We start from the raw sequence: 25,696 nt of genomic DNA, 5'->3' as shown, positions 1-25,696 counted from the left end.
TAAATGCCCACAAGAGAAAGCAGGAAAGATCCAAAATTGACACCCTAACATCACAATTAAAAGAACTAGAAAAGCAAGAGCAAACACATTCAAAAGCTAGCAGAAGGCTAGAAATAATTAATTGCGCTTTTAGCCCCATCGTGCCTGAGACACAGTAAATGTCTAATGACTAAATACACCGCCTGCTGTTCTCACGTTGAGCTGCCTTAGCCCTGGTCAGTGGGGAAGGTCCCTGCTCTGTGTCCTTTTGGTACCCTGTGGCTTTGCTGATGCCTTCCAGTAACACGTAGTGTTCTCTTCGCCAGCAAGACAGATTCATGGAATCCTAAGGGAAATTTTATGCCTCACTCAATGACTCCCCTCTCCAGTGAGAAAATAAAATATTTGGCAATTTTCTCCGTTGTCCTCCTACTTTCCTCCGAATTGGGCTGCAGTTTGCAGTGTTTCTCCTGCTCAGAAATGATGAATGCCCTTTAAACCAACACAGTGTTATTTGCAAATGAACTTAACGGGGAACAAAATTGCACAGGGCCGAAGCGGGCCCCATCAACATCTTGGAAAAACACATTCTTCAAGGTACCAGGCAAGAGGAATTTATCCAATTTAATTTTCAGGTAGGTCTATAAAATTAATAAGTATTCTGACTGAAAAACATAATTAAACCAACAGTGAATGTAAATGAGGAAGGGAGGTATCGTGCTATGACTGGAATATTGTTTTGCAACCGAATGGCCCATACCAAGAAAACAAATTATTAACACAGCCTTATTTCTTGAGAATATTCTGAGAAACAGGCAAGCTCTCGCCGCTCTGCACAATCATCTTCTTGGGAATGTATGAGCCAAGAGAAGCAGGCACAGCTGGAACAAGTGGCAGTTTTCACAGTACTGAAGTCAAGAGGTAGCTGCCATTTTTCACACTCAGAAGGAGGTTGTTTGAATAAAACCCAATCCCACCTTCCACCCTGTGTCAGATACTGTTGGTTGTCTACTGAATAGTCAGCCCTCCTGCCTGACAGAATCTCAATCTCATCTGGGGCAGGGCAGGGACAGGGTGCAATATGCAAGCTCTAGAATGAGAATCATGATGGATCTGAGCCATTCAAAGCACTCCTGTTTCCCCTTACTTGATCCCTAATTTTCCAACTCCCCCTGTGGTTAGGGATGGCCACATACGACTATTTAACCAGTGAAACAGTAGCAGCTATCTGCTGGAGAACTTTGGGAAATATTTCCTTCCTAATACAAGGAGAAAGAAATGATATAATCCTTTCTTAATGTCCTGAATTTCCCTCCTTACCTTCTCCTTTTTGTCTTTGAATATAGTCATGATGCCTGGAGCAACAGCAGCCACCATGCAACTATGAGACAAGCAGCATGAGTATAAAAAGCTGATATGCTAAAAATGGAAGTCCATATTAGAATGGAACTGGGTCTTTAGGGGCAAAATCAAGTTGCTGAAAGAACCTTGGGGTGTCTGCCTCCAGTCTTCTTGTCAGTAAGATAGGAGATTGTTTAGACTACCATTGATTTCAATTCTATCACTTACAGCCATGTGTAATCCTTACTAAATCGCATCCCCAAATTCAGTGTGTCTATAGTATCTCTGGCTGCCATCCCCAACTCAAGCATGGTCTTGCTGTATTGCCGAGACTGGACTTCAACTCTTGAGCTCAAGCAATCATCCCACTTTTGCTGGGACAATGGACACATACTGCTGTGCCCAACTTTGGAAAAAGATTTGTTATGTTTATCCCAAGTGCAATGAGAAGCAGCTGAAGGGTTTCAAGAAGATGGAGGTGACAATGATGTATGTCTTTATGTATTAAGAAGGTCACTTTTGGCTCAGATGAGAAGATACTATAAGGAAACAAAAATGGAGTGTGAGGGATGAGTTAAGTGTCTTTCAAGAAATGATGGCATCTTGCGTTGGGGTGCTGTCAATGGGGCTGAGAGGAATGGGAAGATTGGGGGGAGTTTTAGGAGATAAATTTGCACAATTTGGTGATAAGCTGGATGTGGGGGAGCAGACAAGTCAGGGTTGCAGGTGCACAGAGCTGTTTCCACCTTCCTGCTCCTGTCTCGCTGCCTCTTGACGTCCCTTGGGGCATCAGGCCAGGGGTATCTGCCTTTGAACAGCTGCCAGACTTCTCATCCCAAGCAAACCTGCTTGTGGGAACAAGGTCAAATAAGGGTTTTCCTTCTAGGAAAATCAATGAAACTCATAAACCAGAAGAAAAAATATTAACCCTGCCTACGTTTCTTTGCACGCACCTGTCCCTGCAAAAAAAGCTGCATGTGACATTTCCCAATAATTACATCATATGATTCAGAGGAGATGCAAGAGATCATTTAATTCTCCAAAGCCTGTTTCCCCTGGAAGGTGTGCCTCAGCTTCTTCTCAGGCCCCCCACCGGCGTGAGGTTTGTGCAAATTACCATAACCTCCTGCTGGAAGGCCTGCATCTTTGTTTTTGTGGTTTCTTTCCTCTGACTCAGGCTCAGGCAGGACTTCCTGCCATGAACTCTCAGAGCCCCTGCACCTTACAGCACTTATCAGTCAGTAGTTAAATAATTCATTATGTAAGTAGCTGTTTAATGTCCCATTAGGATGGGAGAACATGCGTGGTTTTATTCAGTATGCTTTCAAATTTCAGATTCGTTTAACAGCACAAAATTAACTCACCCTCAGGGGATGATCCAGACATCTGACCATCTCCTCCATCTCTGTTTGTGCTTATGAAGTGCATTCCAGACCCCAGACAGTACCTCTGGCCCACTGGCTCAGAGGAAATTCTTCTATCACAAATCTCAGCTCTAATGCTCGTAAGCTCTGTGACTTTGATCCAGTTAACTGCCCTCTTCATGTCTCTGTTCCTTCTTTCTTAGAATTAGGGCAATGCCACCCGCCATAAGATAGTAGTTAGGACCCTGGAGTCAGAGTGGCTCAGGTTCAAATGCCACCTCTGCCACTTCTTTGCTATGTGACTTCGAGAAGGTGACTTAACCTTTCTGAGTCTGTGCCTACTTCTCTAAATTGAGAATTGTATGTATCTTATATGGTTGCTGTGAAAATTGGATGATGCATTTTTAAAGTAGCCCTGAACTTGGCATTTATTAGCTGCTCAATAACTGTTCAGTGTTATCATGATTATGGCTGGTTTATCATCACACATAATTGTTTTAAGGAAAGCACTTTAGTACATTAAATAGATGTTCAAATGACAACATCATCAACAAGAGGGACAATGACTAATACTGAATGCTTGCTCTGTGCCAGACACATTCCCAGTGGTTTTCTTAGGTTAACTCTTTCCATTCTCACAACGGTCTTGAAAGGGGCTGTTAATAGTATCCCCATTTTAATATAAGGACACTGAAATAACTCAGTAAATATTAGATAATAATACTATCAACAAACATTGGATCAGCATCTACTATCTGCCAGATACTATGCTCAGCCTTGAGAATACAAACATTCTTTCCTTCTGGAAATTCATAGACCAACAGAAGAGGTAGATAAACATGTAACTAACTTAACGTGCTATGCTCACAGTATGAATACAATCTTATGCAAATATTGAGTGAATGAGCAACTTTTTCTGAGGCACTAGAGAGGATTAAATCTAATGTATAGGAAAAAACTGCAAACTTGAAAGCACACCAAAAAGGAAAATATTATCACTAGCAATTAAACATAGTGCCTCACCTATCTACCCAGCTGAGAAACGGCATGCCTCAGGTGTGAGGGGAAGAGGGCCAGCCTAGGCCCATGCTATTACCATTGTCACTGCCTTGGTTGGTTCAGTAAAAAGGCGTGAGATGGCCCATATTAGTTCATGCATGAATGTGGGATGATCTAATTATGTGCTCATTATGAAGTGGCAGCTTCATGTGCTAACAGTGGATCCTGTGGTGTTTTTAAAGTAAAGAAGCAGTTTTATGAGAACCCAACCACTTCATTCATTCATTCACTCAACAAATTTTTTTTTCTTTTCTTTTTTTTTTTTTTGAGACAGAATCTCACTCTGTCGCCCAGACTGCAGTGGCACGATCTCAGCTCACTGCAAACTCAGTGTCCCGGGCTCAAGTGATTCTCCTGCCTCAGCCTCCTGAATAGGTGGGATTACAGGCATCCACAACCACGCCTGGCTAATTTTTGAATTTTTAGTAGAGACGGAGTTTTGCCATGTTGACCAGACTGGTCTCAAACTCTTGACCTCAAGTGATCCACCTGCCTCAGCCTCCCAAAGTGTTGGGATTACAGGTGTCAGCCACTGCACCTGGCCCCTCAACAGATATTTACTGAGTGCCCAATTCTAGGTCCTAGTGCTACATCAGTCTACAATCTAGGCAAAGTCTGTGCATCATAACACTTATATTCCAACACAAGGGGAAGGACCATAAATGAATAAAACAAGTACATGTTTGGTGTATCTAATGGTGATGAGTGGATTCAAGAAAAATAAAGCAGGATAACTGGGAAAGATGAGTGCCGGGATGGAGAGTGGAATTATTTTACATAGGGTGGTTAAGGGAAGCTTCACTCATAGGATTTTATTTGACCAAAAACTGGAAGAGGCCAGGCCCAGTGGCTCATGCCTGTAATCACAGCACTTTGGGAGGCTGAGGCAGGTGGATCCCTTGAGGTCAGGAGTTCGAGACCAGCCTGGCCAACATGGCAAAACCTCGCCTCTACTAAAAAAAATACAAAAATTAGCTGGGCATGGTGCACACCTATAACTCCAGCTACTCAGGAGGCTAAGGCAGGAGAATCGCTTGGAGCTGGGAGGCGGAGGTTGCAGTGAGCCAAGATTGTGCCACTGCACTCTAGCCTGGGCAACAGAGGGACACTCTGTCTCAAAAAAAAAAAAAAAAAACAGAAAAAACCAAAAAACTGGAAGGGGAATGAAGGGCATGTGGGAAGAGTGTTCCCACAGAGGAGCAGCATGAGCAAAGGCCCTGGAGTCGGAACTGGCTTGGTGACTTTGAAGAATTACTAGAGGCAAAGTAACTGGAGCTAGTTGAGTAACGTCAGAGGTATTAGGGTTTTGTGATTCTCGTAGTCCGTGGTCAGAAGAGTGAATTTTACTCTTGGTGAAAAGAAAAGGTTTTTGGAGAGTTTGGAACAGAGGACCTCACAGATTGTATCACTTATTTATTTATTTATTTATTTACTTATTTACTTATTTATTTAGAATTGGGGTCTTGCTGTGTTGTCCAGGCTGGAGTGCAATGGTATAATCACAGCTCACTGTAGCCTTGGATTCCTGGGCTCAGGTGATCCTTTTCCTCAGTCTCCCTAGTAGCTGGGACTACAGACTTGTGCCACTATGCCTGGCTAATTTTTAGTATTTTTTAAAAATAGAGATAGGGTCTTACTATGTTGCCTGGGTTGGTCTTGAACTCCTAGACTCAAGCAATCCTCCTGCCTCAGCCTCCCTAGTAGCCAGGACTATAGGCATGCACTACCATGCCTGGCTTATTTTTTATATTTTTTAAAAATAGAGATGTAGTCTTGCCATGTTGCCCTGGCGGGTCTTGAACTTCTGGGCTCAAGTGATCATCCTACCTTGGCCGCCCAAAATGCTGAGATAACCGCTGTGAGCCACCATGCCTGGCGTTTAGTTTTTTGAAAGATTACTCTGGCTGCCTCGCTGAGAGTAGACTTGAGGGAGGTGTAAGAGGATGAGGGGGATAATTAAGAAGCTATTGCAATCATTTAGGTGAGGGGTGAGGGGGGCCACTCCCGACGTGGTAGCCCTGAGGTGGCAAGAAGCAGAGGTGGGGCATGGATCTGTTTTGAAAGCAGAGCTGACAAGACTTGCTCATAGTTTGGATGTAGGTGAGACAGAGAAAGGAAAGAGTCAGACTCCAAGTTCTTTGGCCTGCACACCCCCAGGAGGATGGAGCCCCATTTACTGAAATGGGTGAGACTGCAATTGGACAAGTGTGATGGGGGGAGACTGAGACCCATTTGGACACATTTAGGATGAGATAACTGCTTTGATCTGAATGTTTGGGTTTCCCCAGAATCGAGATGTTGAAATCCTCATCTCTATGGTTTTAGGAGGTGGAGCCTTTGGAGGTGGTAATAACAGTAGCTTTTGGTGAATAGAATAACTGTCTTTATAAAAGAGATCCCAGAGAGATCTCTCGTCCCTTCTCCCATGTGAGGGCACAGCAAGAAGCCACGATTGGTGAACCAGGAAGTGAACCCTCTCCAGACACCAGACACATGGATCTTGGACCTCACAACCTCCAGAATTGTGAGCAATAAGTTTCTGTTGTTCATAAGTAACCCAGTTAATGATATTTTGCGGTAGCAGCTCTAATGGATTAAGAGAGCTGCCTGCAAGATTCTCAGGCTGGGCACGGTGGCTTATGCCTGTAATCCCAGCACTTTGGGAGGCTGAGGAGGGCAGATCTCCTGAGGCCAGGAGCTCAAGACCAGCCTGGCCAACATGGCAAAACCCCCGTCTGTACTAAAAATGCAAAAAAAAAAAAAAAAAAAATTAGCCGGGTGTGGTGGCGGGCACCTGTAATCCCAGCTACTTGGGAGGCTGAGTCAGGAGAATCTCTTGAACCCAGGAGGCAGAGGCTTCAGTGAGTCAAGATTTCACCACTGCACTCCAGCCTGGGCAACAAGAACAAAACTCTGTCTAAAAAAAAAAAAAAAAAAAAGACTTTCATGCTGAGCTGCTCTTCAATGGGAATTTCTGGAAAGAGTTCCAGAAAGTTGGGACTCATTAGCATATAAGCAAATACATTTGAACCCAGGAGACTAGAAACTAGAGTGGAAGGAAGGAATACAGACATTGAAGAGAAGGGGCCTGAGGAATTGGTCCTTGTGTCACTCCAATATTGAAAATAGAGGTTTCTAGCGTGACCTGCCAATAGAAGTCAGGAAGGTCATAAACTCAGAGAGGAAAAATAAAATGCGTCTTCATTCTCACAAACATCTAACTGAAATTTGGCATGCCCCTCAATTACGAATGAGGGAATAAACCACAGCAGTGGTGATGTAGCTGGTACTGTGTCCCCAGTAGAAACCACAGATAATTATCACATTACAAGTGCTGCAGGTATTTCAAAATATCATTTACCTTTATTGCTATTTCACAATTATGAAGTCTTTACACATGCCATTGGATCTTTTTACTTAACGTGTTAATAAAAAAGCTCATTCGTTACCATTTCACACATTTGTTTTATTAAATATTTTGATAACTATTTTTCAATGTAATTAGTTTCTTTGAAATGCAACGTATTTCACGTATTTTTGAAAATATGTTATTCTGAGAAGGTATCCACAAGTTCCATCTGTCTGTCAAAGGGGTCCAAGCCACAACAGAAGGTTAGGACCCCTAGTTTAAAGGTTGAAGTAGCAATGAAGGGGGTGGTGATGTGGCTGTCTTCTATACTGACTCCACAAACCTGGCGTCTCTCCCTGCCTTCACCCTTTCTCCCTTTTAAGCAAGTCCTATTTGCCCGATCTTGTGCTCAGTGTAACTTGGACTCTAAAATGAGCAAGCCGGAGCGTCTCCCTCCAATGACCTTGTTGTCCAAAAGGGGCGCAAGTATCCAAACAGGTATCAAACATATCACAGATTCTTGCAACCTATAAAAAGTACTCAGCCACACTGCACAAGTTCCGAAAACTATCATTGCATAGCATTCAAATGCAGGTTTTTGCAGCCGGAGAGCAGAAAATTGACACTGCCTTTGTATTATTTTATGGTTTTCTTTCTTTGAGAAGTATTGGACTCAGAGAGAAGATCTCTTTAGAGAGCATATTCTGTCTACGTTGATTCCATCACAAGAGGAACACGTCCATCAAAGAACATATTACGCCTCGAAAGGCCACTCTCAGACAACAAGTTTCTTTCTTCTGGTGACACCATCTGTTTTCCTGTGGCCCACTCAAATCCTTCCCAGTTCTAGGCTAGAGTTTGGGGGGAGGGTAAGGGGACCGACAGTAAGAGCTATTATATTTTGATTTTTTTTTTTCAGGGTTTCCATCAAAAACCTCATAGGTGCCATCTATCCCACTGCTCTTCTTAAAATAGAAGTACCAGAATATTCAGATCTGCATCTGGGGCCCCATCGCCTGGGGCCTTCTATCTCACTGGTACCATTTCGGGACGTAACAAATGGTTGGGTAGATTTGCTTGGCTCACACCCACTGTCTTGAAGCAACAGTCAGGCAGGTAGAGAATTTCAGAGCATCAGACGTGACCCAAAAGGAAACAAAACGAGTCGGAAGGCATCATCCCGCCTGAATTGCTAGGGAAAAACTTCATATCTCATTTTCATAGTCTCCATTAGAAAAACAGAAAAGAGTTTACTGAAAAAACTATGCATCTATTAATGTGCTTTAGGAAACATTCTGGACCGTCCCTTTACTAATAAGTGCAGCTCCATTTTTTCCCCATTGGTAAAATAGGGAAACTATTCCCTACCTAATTTAAAAATGTATATGTATGAGGTGAGAATTTTACTATGAATTTGCCTTTGTAGGGAGGGGACTATCTTTTTTTTTATGAGAAATATTTTAACAAGTGGTTTTGGGTTAAAGGGCAAGTGTAGAAAGCATGAGTCTACAGAAGCTCTGGTGACTGAAGACTTGGTGAAACTTCTTTGTTTAAATGTGGACAAGAATTAGATAAGAAATAGACATATCCTTTCGTAAATAATGGGAACTTAATTTTAATAAACTTGAAGTGGGAAAGACCTTTCTAATTCAGTTATTCAACACATATTTGCAAGTGTCAAGTCCTGGGACACCCAGAGGCACCCCTATTTGTCTTCCAAATGGCTTCTCATAAATATAGATGGGAGTTTAGAGCATTTAGAGAAATGTTTGCAAAAACAAGACTTTAAGATCACTAAAGGACTCTCAGCGTGGTGGCTGACAGCAAAGGCTTTGCCATCCGCTAGACCCACCTAGGTTCAAATCTCAGTTCTCCTATTTACCATTCATGGAATACTGGTCAAGTTACTAAGTTCTCTGGGCCTCTGTGACCCACCAAGTTGTTATAAGAACTAAATGATAATGATATAGAACACTTAGCATAACACAGGCTTATAATATGTACTTCACAATGATAGCTGTCATTATTAAATTAGACATCTATGTTGTTAAATAAAACCTTCCTTCCTATATTTGTTCCCAAAGAATGTGATTTGCAAAAGTACACTTTTATAATAAGCTGGTCTTATTAGTAAAATTCAGCCTTTGAAAATGCTGTATTCTCTGTTTCCCTAGAATAAGAGATACCTTTATGTTCATCTGTCACCCTCTCATTCAATCAGAAAGTCATGCATGTTGGGGACAGTTTGGGTTGTGACAACTGGGGTTGTGGGTAGAGGCTGGGACACTGCTAAACATTCTACAGTGTACACAACAGCTCTCACAACAAAAAATTCTCTGGCCTGAAATGTCAGTAGCGTCCAGGTTGAGAAACCGTGGTCTGGAAGGAGTTAGCATTACTCTGATCTATGCATACTCTCATTCATTCATGCTTGCATCCATTCATTCATTCAAATAGTTGTTGAGGCCCAACCATGTGTCAAACACTCTTGTAGATATGGGAAATAGGGTGGCTAACAAGAGGGACATGATCCCTGGTCTCAAGGAGATTGCATTTTAGCTGAGGAGACAGAGATGAAGTAATTACACAAATAATTACTTATTGATTACAGTACAGGTCACCAAGGAGCATGTGATGAAGTGAGAATGTGTGATAACAGGAATGATCCCAGCATGAGAGCTGGACAAGACTGCTCTCTGAGAGTGGTGTTCAGGCTGACACTTGAAGGACTTTGCAAGATTTTTAAAAAATTTTTTATTATACTTTAAGTTCTGGGATACATGTGCAGAACGTGCAGGTTTGTTACGTAGGTATACACATGCCATGGTGGTTTGCTGCACCCATCAGCCCATCACCTACATTAGGTATTTCTCCTAATGCTATCCCTTCCCTAGCCCCCCACCCCTTGACAGGCCCCTGTGTGCGATGTTCCCCTCGCTGTGTCCATGTGTTTTCACTGTTCAACTCCCATTTATCAGTGAGAACATGCGGTGTTTGGTTTTCTGTTCTTATGTTAGTTTGCTGAGAATGATGGTTTCCAGGTTCATCCATGTCCCCGCAAAGGACATGAACTCATCCTTTTTTATGGCTGCATAGTATTCCATGGTGTATATGTGCCACATTTTCTTTATCCAGCCTATCATTGATGGTCATTTGTGTTGGTTCCAAGTCTTTGCTATTGTGAACAGGATTTTGCAATATTTTAACCCATGACCGTGGTGCTCTGATAATTCTGTGTTGGATCACTGAACTCAGCAGTCACCTGGCATTGCTATTTGTGAAAATCATAGAGAGACTGAATAGCATGGCAGTTAAGGACATAAATTCTGGAGCCAAATTGTCTTGGTTTGTAACTATCTTGGGTGACTTCTCTGCCTCAGTTTTCTCATCCATAAAATGGGGATAAAAATAATGCCTGCCTCTTTGGCTTGTGGTGAGGACTAAGTGAGTTAAATAATGCAGTGATATAATGTAAAACACTCATAAAGCAAACACTACATAAGTATTAGTAATTATTAGAGTTAATATTTCTATTAGGAATGAAGGGGATTGTTTTCTCAACAAGAATCTGTTCCATGTGCCCAGGAAATGGTGAGAACTCACACAGCAAAAATGGGCTGGTTAATGCACACCATCACATTTTCTGTTGATTTTGGCCATCATTGTTTGAAAGTGACAGCATTTGAGACTAGATATTGAAGTTACATTCTTCTTACAAAAGTAAACAGTGAGAAAGTGTCCCTCTTGTTCGCTACTCTGTTTCCAACACCTAAAAGAGTGTTTGACAATAGTTTGGCCTCAACAACTATTTGCTTAAAGCATGCATGAATGAATGAGAGTGTGCATAGATCAGAGTAATGCCAACTCTTTCTAGACCGAGGTTTCTCAAAGTGTCTTTGGCATCATGTCAAAGACAAAGATGCAAAGTACAATTGCTATTCATATGCTGGCATTTTTGGACTCACCTCCATAGTCTTGATTCTTTAAATCCCTGGTAAACTTATCCAAATCCTCTCTTCTAAGGAGCTTCCACTCCATAAGAAAGAGGTGAAAGTGTTATTTTTATAGCTGGGATAAAAATACTTCTTAGGCGATTCTGGGTTTTCTTTTTTTAAGAAAAACACCTTAATAATAAGCTTCCAAAATGTAAGGACAATAATACAAAGAATTAGGTGACCAGGAATGTACCCCAGAAAATTTGGGTTGGGAGAAATAGGGAGAGGAATAGGGAAAAGTCACAGGAAAGCATCCTGCAAAAGAGGCAGGAATGGTCAATTTTTCAAAAAAGAATCATAAATAGAAATAGCTGAAGGATTTTTAAGAACATGTGTTCCTAAAAATCAATTTTCAAGTTGTGGGCTGGGTAGAAGTCATTCATTACCTCAGATCTTCCTTTAAGACTGCTTCATACCTAAGTAAATGCCTTTTGTAAATTCTGGACTCACAAAATTGAAAAAAGGTTTCTGACATCCATATCTATGTTGGCATCCCCCGAGTGAAGTTTTGGTGAAATTAACAATAAATTAGAATTAGAGGTAATTGTAAGAATGTAAGATGCTGAAATCAGCAGAAATGTTGGAGCAGGGATTAAATTTTCCAGCTGAGTATGAATCTGGGGGCTTGAGACGATTTTAAGAAAACAGAATAGTGTTCACAGCTGACTTGTGGATCACATGAGCTGATCTTTATAATGTTTCCTGCGGCAGTGCACAGATCCAGCATCTTTAGATGGAGCTGCTTCTCACTGGCGGATCTAGGCTTATAGACCATTTTTATGATTGGAACAGATGAAGATAAAAAAGACAGTGTAAGAAGTCATTCAGTTCTCAAAACAAAGCAAACAAAAACATTAAAATCACAAACTAAAAGATTATAAAAGAGTCTAGCTAACCTAAAAAATAAGAAAAAAACTGTCTTACAGACTAAAACAAAGAAATCAATAAAAAGGTAAAAATGTGGATATTGTACTGATTTAAGATTCACTTTGTCTTTTAGATTAGAAAGGTGTATTTAAACTTATATTTGCTTCCCCAATGTCGCTAATGTGAGCTTTGTACTGTTTTGGGATATAGTAAAGTGGATTTTAGAAACAGTCCTTGGAAGTGTCTTTTGCTTGAGCTGGTCCACCCTGGCCTCTACCTCCTCCTGAGTTGGGAAGAGAAGGAAACAAGAAAAAAAAGCTAATTAAAAATGCAAGTACTTTTGCATGTTTAACATGACTTGATTCAATCATCAAATATTGAAATTCTGGGCTGGGCATGGTGGCTCACGCCTGTAATGCCAGCACTTTGGGAGGCCAAGGTGGGTGAAATGCTTGAACCCAGGAGGTTGAGACCAACCTGGGCAACATAGCGAGAACCCATCTGTAAAAAAAAAAAAAAAAAAAAAAAAAAAAAAAGTTGACATTCTCTAGAAAGAGCAGGGACGATCAATTCTGGATAAACTGGGTTTGGTTCCTGGGTCTTTGTGATCATTGGCAAACTGCCTGGCTTCCCAGACCCTCAGTGTCCTCATCTGTCAAGTGGGCGTAATAGTACCTACCTTACAGGTTGCTGGAAATACAAAATGAGACCAAAAAAGCGTGTGTGTGTGTGTGTGTGTGTGTGTGTGTGTGTGTTTCTGTGTGTATATTCTCATTATTTGCTATAATTAGGTTCAATAATGTCTCCACAACCACTGAGTTATTAAATACTGAACCATTACTCCTGGGGGGAAATACAGGTTTGGTTCTTTTGAGCCTCCAGTCATGACATTTCCATCAACTGATCAATACATAGCCTTGTTTTATATATTTCTGTGTAAAGACACCTTATTTTATATGTATTGATTCATTAACAGCCAACAGCACTATACCTCATGCGTGAATGAAGCTTATCTAACACATGTATATTTTTCTCCGTAAACCACATCACAAAGGGCAACTGCACTTCGCATCTTTGTCTTTGTTTGACATGGTACCAAACAAAGAAACCTTGAGAAACCTTGGTCTAGAAGGAGTTAGCATTACTCTTATCTATGCAAACTCTCATTCATTCATTCAGAATTTTTGAGCCTAGGAACTCTAGATAGCCCTTTAACACTAGGCTTGGGGAACATTTTAAACAGCAAAAACCACCAGCAAAAGGCACAAAAGTATGTAAAGCATAGTGCTAAGTAAACTTCAAGATGCATGCTCATTTATAGTATCAGAGTAGAACCAAGAAAGCAGATTCTGGCCTTGTTGGGTCTCAGGTGGGATAAACACAATGGGTGACTCAACTTTTTTGCAACTCTGCACATGCCTGGGAATAACTGCAAAAGCATAGCAGATACTGATTTTGGGATTACGAATAAATTTTTGTGAATAGGCAAAATCACCAATACAAAATCTGCAAATAATGAGAATCAAGTGGAAAATATATATATACACAAATGTGTGCTTGGAACAAAATAAATGCGTAGTTTCTCTCTTTTCCTATTTTCCAGTTATGTGCTGGACATTCTAGAGAAACCAAAGAAGTTTAAGACAGGCAATCTAGAATCTCAGTTTGTCAACAACAACAAATTCTGTCAAATTGCAAGATACAAAATCAACATAAAAAAATCAGTTGCATTTCTAGAGACTAACAGTGAACTCCCTGAAAAAGAAATAAAACAATCCTATTTACAATAGCATCAAAAACAATAAAATACTTAGGGATGAATTTAACCAAGAAGGTAAAACATCTGTATGCTGAAAACTATAAGACAGAGATGAAAGAAATTGAAGAAGACACAAATAAATGGAATGATATCTTGTGTTCATGGAGCAGAAGAATTAATATCATTAAAATGTTCATATTACCCAAAGTAATTTATAGAGTCAATGAAATCCTAGCAAAATTCCAATAGCATTTTTTCATCTAATTTTGTTAAAAAATCTTAAAATTTGTTTGGAGCCAGACAACTCTGAATAGACAAAGAAATCTTGAGAAAGAACAAAGCTGGAAGCATCCACTTCCTGATTTCAACATATATTACCTAACTACAGTAGGCAAAACAGTATGGTGCTGGCATAAAAACAGACCTAGAGACCAATGGAAGGGAAACAAGAGCCCAGGACCGGGCGCGGTGGCTCACTCCTGTAATCCCAGCACTTTGGAAGACCAAGGCGGGCAGATCACGAGATTGGGAGATTGACACCATCCTGGCCAACATGGTGAAATACTGTCTCTACTAAAAATACAAAAATTAGCTGGGTGTGGTGGCGCATGCCTGTAATCCCAGCTACTCAGGAGGCTGAGGGACAAGAATCGCTTGAACCCAGGAGGCAGAGGTTGCAGTGAGCCAAGATCGTGCCACTGCACTCCAGCCTGGTCACAGAGCAAGACTCTGTCTCAAAAAAAAAAAAAAAAACAAACAAACAAAAAAACAAGAGTCCAGTAATAAACCTATGCATAAATAGTCAATTAATATTGGACAAATCTGCCAAAAATACACAACTGGGAAAGATAGTTTTCTTCAATAAATGGTGCTGCAAAAACAGAAGATCCCTATGAAAAAAAGAACAAAACTAGGTACCCTATCTTCCATCACTCACAAAAATTAACTCTCAATGGATTAAATACTTAAAATCTTAAGCTGTAAAACTTCTAAAAGAAAACATAGGGGAAAGCCTTCTTGACACTGATCTTGGCAATGATGTTTTGGATGTGACCCTAAAAGCACAAGCAACAAAAGCAAAAATAAGTGGGGCTACATCAAACTAAAAATCTTCTGCACAGCAGAAGAAACAATAAAATTAAAAGATAATTTATGGAATGGGAGAAAGTATTTGCAAACCATATATCTGGTAAGGGGTAAATTCCTGAAATATATAAGGAACTCATACAACTGAATGGCGAAAACCAAAACCAGACAAACACAAATCCAATTAAAAAATGAGCCAAGAGTTTTTAGAGACTTTTTCCAAAGAAAACATACAACTGGTCAACAGATACATGGAAACGGTGCCCAACATCTCTAATCACCAACGAACTACAAATCAATACGGCAATGAGATATCATCTTACCCCTGTTGGAATAGCTATTATCGAAAAAGAGATAGCAAGAGTTGGTGAGGATGTGGAGAAAAGGGAACCCTTGGGTACTGTTGGTGGGAATGTAAATTGGTAGAGTCATTATGGAAAATGGAGGTTTCTCAAAAATTAAAAATAACCATATGATCCAGAAATCCAACTACTGGGAATTTACTCAAAGGAAATTAAATCCGTCGCTGACGGAGCTATCTGTACTCCCATGTTCTCTGCAGCATTATTCACCATAGTCAAGACATACAAACAGTCTCAGTGCCCGTCAGTGGGTGTTACTCAGCCATAAAAAAAAAGAAGGAAATTCTGCTATTTGCAACAACATGGATGAAACTTGAGGGCATTATGCTAAGTGAAATAAGTCAGAGAAAGATAAATACTGTATGATCTCAATTACATGTGGGATCAAAAATAGCCAAACTCACAGAAACCGAGAGTAGAAGAGTGGTTGGCAGGAGTCGGGCGGGAAGAAAACAGGGAGATGTTGGTCAAAGGGTACAAAGTTTTAGTTAAAAGATGAATAAGTTCTGGGGATTTAATGTACAGCATGGTGACTATAGTTAACAACACCGTATTGTATGCTTGAAATTTGCTTAAATGTTCTTGCCAAAGAAAAAAATGTAAGTGAGGTGATAGCTGTGTTAACTATCTTAATTGTGATAATCATTTCACAATGTATATCAAATCATTGTACCATACACCTAAACTTATACAATTTTATTTGTCAACTATACCCACTAATGGAAAATTAATTGATTGATTGATTACAAATAAAAGACCCTATGAAAATGGTTGACATATGAGTGTACTGCCTGTGGTCAGCTCCTCTTATATAGGCACTCAACTACCTTCTATGCAAAATAAGGGTAATAATAAGAACTACCTCATATACCTCACGGAGTTGTGAATCACAACATGAAAAGCACAGCGAACAGGACCTCGCTAAGCAAGGTCACAGTAAAGACCAGCCATTAGTAATAATCACAACAAGGACAATGGTGATGATATCTATAGCAATGAATGCAATCAAAGGTGACGGTGTTCGCTTGCTTCCAGGTCTGGAAATAGCAACACCCGTGGATGCTCAGACTCCAGCAGGGCAGTCATATTTCCCGAGCCCCCATAAGGAGCCAGGAGTCATGCCAGCTCTTTTTAAGCATCATTTCATGACCTTTGTTCTTTCTTCCAGGCTTTCTCAATGTCAGCCCTCCTGACATTTGGGAAACAAAGAATTCTTTGTTGTGGGTCTGTCCTGTGCATTGTAGGGTGTTCAGTGACATCCCTGGCCTCTGCTTTCTAGATGCCAGTAGCAACCCCTCCACCCCCATCTCTGCAGTAATCAACAATATCTCCAGACATGACAGAATGTCCTTGGGGGGAAAGTCTCCTCCAGTCAAGAGTCTCCGGTCTTGACAAAGTTGATGTTCTTATGTGCCTCTTCTGCAGATGAAGCAAATGAGGATTAGCGAACCTCACAACCTGCCCCCTTACTAGGAAGTGAATTTATAACTGGAACTTCTTTTGCATCCCAGGGTTGGGTTATCATGAATTACTGATGTCTGTGCCTTTCCCCTGAGCCTTTGAAATTCTCTGTTGGATGACTATGGGGCTGCCAAGAAGTTTCTATGAGAGAGCTCCCTGCCTCTCCAACTCTTCCAGCATGCTGACAGCCCCATGGAGGGCCACTAAGCTCTGTGGTTACCCAGTCTACCTGCCTCTCTCTGTTCCCAGCTTGCTGACCATGACTTTTTTACTTCATTCAACAGTGACTGTGTTCATTTCCCAGCCTGTGGAACCTCCACCCTGCAGAGGCCACCAGTGATCAGGGGTTGACGTTTTTCTTCCCTTGCATCCAGAGGACTCAGACAATAGACAGACAGCCTCCTTGCAGTTCCCCCAGGCTGGCTGGCAGAATCTTTCCCTTTGCTCTGCAATGGATGGGACAGCTCTTGGAGATGCCAGACCAATGACTTTCAATCTGACCTGATCCAATGGCTGTTTTTCTAGTAAACAATTTGTAGTATCTTCCTTACTGTTTTGAAATGAAAATCACAGCTAATAGAACCTACTCATAACTATTTAAAAATGCCATGTTACATTAAAAATTGAAAACTAATTTATTATCATATGTATTTTTCATCACCAGAGACCCATGGTTCCTAACTCACATACGCAGTATCAGGGCATCAGGGCGACTAACTGCTGAGGCATGATTACAACGAGACTTAATGGAATAATAAAATGCATGAACCTGAGTGTAGAATCACCACAGCTGTGACAACTACAAACGCAGGCGGAAATGGGGGCAGATAGGGTGATGCAAACACCATGACCGGTGTTGCCATGGGTAACGTGATTTTCCAAGACGGTGAACCACTCTCGCTGTGGTCCCAAACATATAAAGTACCAGTTTGCCTTGATTTTCATAGTATTGAAATTTCTGAAAATTTTAGTGTGTATTAAAAGTGCAAAAAAAAAAAAAGTCTTACGTTTATGTGTAGAAGAGTTCACCTAGATAGCAATAGGCTTAGAGTAATGAATAGATTTTTTTTGCCTATGCAAATTCTCAGCGGGCATTTGAACTCTGCACAGGCTGGCAGGAGTTTTTTGTTTGGGTCAGACTGCCCCAGGCATTACCAGATGTCTGGTATCCTGGCTCCTACCAACTAAATGCCACTAGTGCCTCCTGCCATCATGATCAGCACAAAAACATAAAAAAGATGCCCACCCCCAACTCCCCAAATGTCCCCCTAGGAGGCAGTACTGTTAATGGAAAGGCTCCCAGTCAAGACCCCTAGAGAGAGTTCTTGGATCTCACGCAAGAAAGAATTCGGTGGGAGTCCATAGAGTAAAGTGAAAGCAAGTTTATTAGAGAAGTAAAGAAACAAAAGAATGGCTACTTCTTAGGCAGAGCAGTGGTATGGGCTGCATGACTGAGTATACTGACAGTTCTCTCTTGATTATGTGCTAAACAAGGAGTAGATTATTCATGAGTCTTCTGAGAAAGGGGTGCGGAGTTCCCAAAACTGAGGTTTCCTTCCCTTTTTAGACCACGTAAGGTAACTTCTGGACATTGCCATGGCGTCTGTAAGCTGTCATGGCTCTGGTGGGAGTGTCTCTTAGCATGCTAATGCATTCGAATTAGCATATAATGAGCAGGGAGGTTGCCCAAATGTCACTTTCATCACCACCTTGGTTTTGGTGGGTTTGGGCTGGCTTCTTTACTGCATCTTGTTTTGTCAGCGGGGTCTTTGTGACCTATATCTTGTGCAGCTCTTCCATTTCACCCTGTGACTAAGAATGCCTAACCTCCTGGTCATGCAGCCCAGTAAGTCTCAGTCTTATTTTACCCAGCCCCTATTCAAGATGGGGTCTCTCTGGTTCAAATGCCTCTGACAGTACTAACCTAAGGAGAGCCACTGCTCTAGATTTTAGGGGGAGTTGTCCCAGTTCTCTGCCTTTCGTGAGCCTGAATTCACTTCCCATTTCTGTGTTTGAACCCCAGACCACAGTCTCCTAGCCCATAATCAGATCTCTGAAACTCACACACCACCCCTATAGCCTGGCTGTCATCTCTGGCCCCTGAGGAGTTCCTTCGCTGACTTTCAGGCTTTTCTGTTTTTTTGTTTTTTGAGACAGTTTTGTTCTTGTTGCCCAGGCTGGAGTGCAAAGGCACGATTTTGGCTCACTGCAACCTCCACTTCCTGGGTTCAAGCAATTCTCCTGCCTCAGTCTCCCAAGTAGCTGGGATTACAGGCATGCACCACCACCCCTGGCTAATTTTTTGTATTTAGTAGAGACAGGGTTTCACCAGGTTGGTCAGGCCGGTCTCAAACTCCTGACCTTAGGTGATCACCCACCTCAGCCTCCCAAAATGCTGGGATTACAGACGTGAGCCACCACATCCAGCCTTTGCTTGGTATTTTGATGGGTTTATGATGTCGTGTCCATCTATGTTTGTAGCAGGAGGGGGTGCTGTCTGCCTCAGTTTAGCCTGATAACTTGCTAAAATCCTGGGTGCTTCTGTTTTCTCTCCCTCTCACTACAACGCCTGCCCCCAGGATGATGCAGTTCAAATCTGTCCATCAGAACAGCACCCTGTACTTCCACTGTGCACTGACCCAAGACTGATGCTGTGGTTTCTCGGGTCTGTCACTTATGGTCATCTCACCCCATCTTAACACAATGTCTGTTCCAGATTTTTCATCAAAACAGGCCATGGTTCCTAACTTGCATCTGGAGTATTAGGGCATCAGTTTCTAGAAAGGTCCCAGCCATGGCCTCACACTCTCCAGGACCAACCTCCCTCCCAGGACAACCTAAGCCTAGTCTCCTGTGTCCCAAGTCCAGCTCTCTCTTCCACTGCGGTGAGTCCCCCTCTGTTGTCCCTCATGGTTTGTGCTGCCAGCTGACCTCAGTCCCAGCCACATGAGTCAGCAGAGATATCAGATAACCTTGAACCTCAACGATGAATGGGGTCAGCTCCAGGGGAAGATCTGTCTCCCTGCCCTCTCCAGCTGTTAGAAGCTATCCTCAATCCTTGGCTCATGGCTACGCATCACATCACCATTCCCCCTCCTGCTTCCATGGTCACTTCACCTTGTTCCTCCTCTGACCCTCTTGCCTTCCTCTTATAAGGACCCTTGTGATAACATTTAGAGTGAACTCAGATAATTCAAGATAATCAATCTCTCTCTCTCTCTCGATCCTTAACTTAATCACAGCTGCAAAGTCCCCTTTTCCATATAAGAGAACAGTCACTGGATCTACAGACTAGAACTTGGATATCTTTGGGGATGTGATCACGGAAGGGTCATTAATCAGCATACTACACCCTCCATCACTTTATAACGGTGCATAGCAGTGTTGAGCTTATCAAACTAAAGGAGACGGGAGGCTGAGGCAGGAGAATGGCGTGAACCCCAGGGGGTGGAGCCTGCAGTGAGCCGAGATCGCGCCACTGCACTCCAGCCTGGGCGACAGCGAGACTCCGTCTCCAAAAAAAAAAAAAAAAAAAAAAAAAAACTAAAGGAGAAAAATGTTTGCGTTCTGTTGCATGCACCATTTCTTCATACCTAGTAGTGCCTCCCTGGATTACATTCATGAGACTAAAGAGATCATTGAATTGGTCTTTAGTGATTCAGAGATTTCTCCTCTAACAGGATGTAGAAAAAGCTGACAATATTTAATTAGAAATTTCTTTTCCTGTATTAGTGAAATTAAAATGATGTATTTTACCTGAATCCTGCTAAGAAAGTACAGAATTCTAATGATAAATGGAAAACATACTGTACATACACCCTATGCCAAGTCCTTTATGTGCTTTATCTCATTGGATCCTCCTCAAAGACCTTTTGATGGGTGCCATTATTCTCCCTATTTTCTGGATGAGCTACCTGAGGCTCAGAGAGCCTAAGTGACTTGCTCAAGGTTCCTCAGTTAGTAAGAATCAAACCCAAGATTTGGAGCCAAACATTCACATTCCAAAGCCAAACGTTTAGATTCCAGAGCCAAACATTCAGATTCCAGAGTTGAACAGATTCCAGAGCCTGTGCTGCTAACAATTGCAGATTATTCTGCTGCCCAATCTTGCACTAACTTGCTGTGTGATATTGAGTAAGCCACTTTTTGCCTCTGGATGTTGGTCAAAGCAGGAGCATTGAGGTAGTCTGGATTTCTCAACCTTAGCACTACCAACATTTTGGAGCAGACAATTTTCTGTTGAGGAGGGCTGTCCTGTCCATTGTAGGCTGTTCAGCGGCATCCCTGGCCTCTACCCACTAGCTACCAGTAGTAACCTTCCCCACTCCACCCAGTTGTGATAAACATAAATGTCTCCAGACATTGCCAAATGTCTCTCGTGGGTGCAAAATTCCCCCTTGTTGAGAACCACTGAACTAAGTAATCTATCAGCACTTGCCAAACCTAGAATATTCTGGGATTTCTTTCACTCTTACTTTGGCTTCAAGTTAGGTGATTGCGTTATATTCAAGAAACTCTCTAGGCAGGCAAGAGTTCAAATGCAATGTGTGAGCTAACCAGTCTTATAAATTATCACAAACATATGTCAGTGGTAATTAATTAAGTACCTCCATTGCATCACTAATAACATGGGCTGAGGACAATATTACCACTCAAAGTGCACCGTCATGTGTTTCTCAGTTTCTCCTCGCATGAGGTAAGAGAATAAACCGTTTGTCTAGGGGTTTAAACAAAAGTTGTTGCTTTTTTACTTTGAGCGAAAGGAGAAATCTCCTAAAATAGAAATAGAGTCTTCTCACCCTCCATTCCTACCACATTCTGCAAGATTTTCTCAGGGAGCCTACTTAGGCACAGTGGACAAAAGGGCTGGTCCTCAGTGTTGGTTTTTCTTGTTCTTTCTCTCTGTGATCTGCACAGAGAGAACCAACCCAGATAATTCAAGATAATCTCTCTCTCTCTCTCTCTCTCTCCATCCTTAACTTAATCACAGCTGCAAAGTCCCCTTTTCCATATAAGAGAGCAGTCACTGGATCTACTGATTAGAACTTGGATATCTTTGGGGATGAGATCAGGGAAGGGTCATTAATCAGCATACTACACCCTCCAAACTGTGAGTTTGCCTCTCTTAGCTTCCATTTTTCTATCCCATTATTATACAGGAACTCCTCAGCCCAAATAGTTCTAAATGGTATATAGATGTTGTTTTCATCTTATTTGGCATTATCTACCATTTAAATTAGGTTTTTTGTATTGACTAAAGTCAGGAAAAACATAGACAAATACCTTATTCTCTATTCCAACTCTACCTACAAGTTATATGATTCTGGGCAAGAGGCTTAATATCTCTGAGCCTCAGTTTCATCATCTGTAAAATGGGAACAATGATACTTATGAATTGCCATAAAAATTACATTCAATCATGTATGTTCAGCACCTAGACAGTGCTTGGCATGTAATTGTTGTTCCCTTCTGACAGTGACTAGTCAATAGGCAAGTAAGTGACTTTGGGCTTTTCCTTTAGTTTCTTGCAGTCACTATTGTCTTCAGCTGTGATGTACATGAGATGATTCAAATCCATAGTGAGAAAGAAAGAGGTGGAATAATCAGCCCCTGAATGATGAACATCTGACTACGTATAATTACTTTGGGAAGCACAACTCTTAAAGACAGAGTCATCCAAGCTTTAAGCAGGAACATGTGTCCTTCTGACTTGGGCACAGCGTGAGAAGATTCACACATGCACACACACACAGACACACACACACACACACTCTTCACATGCACATAGACTGCAAAGATCAGATCCAGTGAGCTGTCAAACTCCTGAATCAGCAGAAAGAGCAGGGCTAATATATCATAGGATTAAGTTGGAAGAGTTAGCATTCAAAAAAAATCTCTGGCTGCTGTTATAATGTTTAATGACCAGCTTTTGAGTTAGTGGCTGTTCTCACTTCCTATGTCAGTTAGTTTTTGCTAGATGACACTGTGTAACAAGCATCCCCAAAATTTCAGTGGCTTACAACAACTTGGGTTTATTTATCTATCTCATCATATGCTGGTAGTCACAGCTCAGCTGCAGTTCTGCTCCATACATCTTCTGATTCCAGGATCCAGAATGAAGGAACTTCCCCTATCAAAGACATGGCATTCATGGGGCAGAGGGAAAGAGAAAGAGGGATGATAAAAACATACAATTATAAAACTTCTGCTTGAACTTGGTTTGCAGTACATTGACTTATATGCCATTGGCTAAAACAAGTCACAGGGACAAACCTGACATCAGTGGGTCAAAAAGTCTACTCCCCCCTCAGAAAGCAGCCCAAGCCCCATTACAATAGTGGAGAGTTGTATGATTCTCTTACAGAAAGAACTGGCGAATACTTGGGAGCATACCTCCAATGGTGGGTGAGTTATGCTTTAAGCATTCCCAGGCCTCCTATGATTTCAAACTAATTTTCAATCTTTAGAAGACAGGCCAAGTTAAAGGCTTCTCACACACACTTTGTGGGTGTCGAAGTTCAAAGTTCCTCTTGGAGGTTCTTAGGGTCCATGGGCTCCAAGTAAGCCTTGTCTAATGGATTTCCAACAGATACTCCCCTAAATGCATTTAGTTAGACCAGGAATCCATTTATGAGAACAGTAATCCATGGTAAATCATCCCTTTGAGGCCTCTTTATGGCTTTTAGGTATTTTCAGCTGAGAAAATCACAATTTCTGTCCAGAATTGCTATAGCTGTGATAGGGCTCCCATAAATAAAAGCTGAAAGGATACAGAAAATGAGATATGTATGCACCTTTGAGGGGTGGGCCCTTAGGGAATATAGAAATGCTATTACCAGATGATGAAAAGGATAGTGAACAGCCAAAACTACAAGAGTTTAAAGAAAATCAGTTCTTCCATTTGGTGTCTGAGGTCTCCTCCACACCTGACATATTGCAGGTCTAAGTTCAGAAGTCACCTTCTCCATCCAGACTTCAAACCAATTGCAGCATCATTTTCTAAGTATTATTCTGTTCTTCACATGACTCATCCTCTCCACTGCCTCTGGGAAGTAAGTTCCCAAGCTGTCCTCCTCTAATTCTTCTATTTGAGCCTAGGGCCCTTTTCTTCCTATTCACCAGCACCCCCCAAATCCTGTCACTCATATTCTTAGTCTTCTGATTTCCCACTTTTTCTCAGACTCTGCCTTGGAAAAAAAGTGCTGTCTTGGATGTCTCCTCTCTTTGCATGTCTAGGCAAGTATTCTATAACATTCTTGCAGCATCAGTATGAATACAGACAGTGCCTTGTTGTAGGCTCACATTGATATATGTACATTGATATGGTTTGGCTTTTTATCCCCACCCAAATCTCATGTTGAATTGTGATTCACAGTGTTGGAGGTGGGGCCTGGTGTGAGGTGATTGTATCATGGGGGTGGTTTCTAATGGCTTAGCATCATCCCCCTAGTGCTGTCTCATGATGGAGTTCTCACGAGATCTGTTGTTTGAAAGTGTGTAGCACTTCCCCTTTCTCTCTCTCTCTCTCTCTTCTGTCGGCCATGTGAATATGTGCCTACTTCTCCTTTACCGTCTGCCATGATTATAAGTTTCCTGAGGCCTCCCTAGAACCAGAAGCCTGTACACTTTGCAAAACCATGAGCTAATTAAATACCTTTTCTTTGTAAATTACCCAGTCTCAGATATGTCTTCATAGTACTGTGAGAATGAACTAATATACACACCAAAGGAAAAAAAGCTCACCCATCTTCTTTGTTATTGCCAATAACAATAACGTTAGCTATTTATTGAGTATCCTATAATGTTCTAGGCACTGTGCTTCATCATATTCATTTATTATATGCAGACATGAGTACAGGAGAAAATACATTATTACCCCAGTTGAAGAGATGAACCAGTGGAGGCTCAGAAAGGTGGAGTGACTTGCCCAAGGTCACAGAAGCTAATAACTGGTAGAGGAGGAAGTCAAACTCAGTTTTACCCAAACTCAGTGTCCAGGTCTTCCTGCTACATTATACTTCCTTCCCCCAAATACTTTATGAAGCAAGCAGTGTGAAGTGCATGCCACATTGGGCCTGAACAATGCCCATTAAGTAGAACTCACACCTACCTTGTTCTTACTGCACACTTCGATCCACTCAACAGACTGAAGAATGGAAAGGGAGACACTTATTCCTCTCCAGACAATAAATCATTGGCTTTCTATCTGTCACCAGCTTGATTTTCTAAAGATTTGTTTTCGTCAGTTTAATGAATTATTGGATCACCTGGAAATTGCTCAGAATTAACCTGTGGCTGACATTAATGGATCTGCAACACAAGTGTCGAGATCTCTCTAACCAGTCCAATCCATCCTTTTATGAGGAGGCCAGCTGCCTGGCACAAGGAGATTCATTTATTTTGAGGCTGCATCTGCCCATTTCTGCAGCGGTGGTGCACAGGCCCCAGGACAAGTCTGTCCGGAGCAAAAATGGCTGCCTCTACACCAGTGGACCTGGGTGGGCACTGCAAGCTGCCTCAGCCCTGCCTGTGTGGGCAGGTGAGAATCGTAATATATCTTACTACAATTTGCGATGTTCTCCTTGGTTCTTTTGGAAGTAAGCTTTGAACTTCTTTGTTAGGATGCATCCTCATGATCCATGAGTCCTCTTAGCTCTAACCCTAAACATATTTGAAATCTAAACAGTTCTCTCGGTCTCTGCTGTTATCAGGCTAGTCAAGCTACTACCATGTCTTGCCTAAATAACTGCAGTAACCTCCTCCTTGTTCTCCATGCTCCCATCCTCACCTTCCAATTATTCAATCTTCATAGAGCAGTTAGAGTGATCATATTAAATATGATAATGACAACCTCCACTTTGCCTAGAATTTCTCGGTGGCTTACCATTTTACCTGGAATAAAATCCCACAGTCTTCCACATCCTGGCCCCTGCCTCCCTCCCTTGTGGTCTCATCTGGTATTGAGCTCCAAGCTCTCAGTAGCATCAATTAAGCAATTAATAGCCTTCTTTCTGTTCCTCCTATATTCCACACTCATTTTTTATTTTGTTTTGCTCATAGCTCTATCCACAGCA

The sequence above is a fragment of the Hylobates moloch genome, unplaced genomic scaffold (genome assembly GCF_009828535.3).
Source record: "Hylobates moloch isolate HMO894 unplaced genomic scaffold, HMol_V3 SCAFFOLD_23, whole genome shotgun sequence".
Classification (NCBI taxonomy): domain Eukaryota; kingdom Metazoa; phylum Chordata; class Mammalia; order Primates; family Hylobatidae; genus Hylobates; species Hylobates moloch.
The sequence above is the reverse complement of the archived record's forward strand: the minus strand, read 5'-3'. Positions refer to the sequence as shown.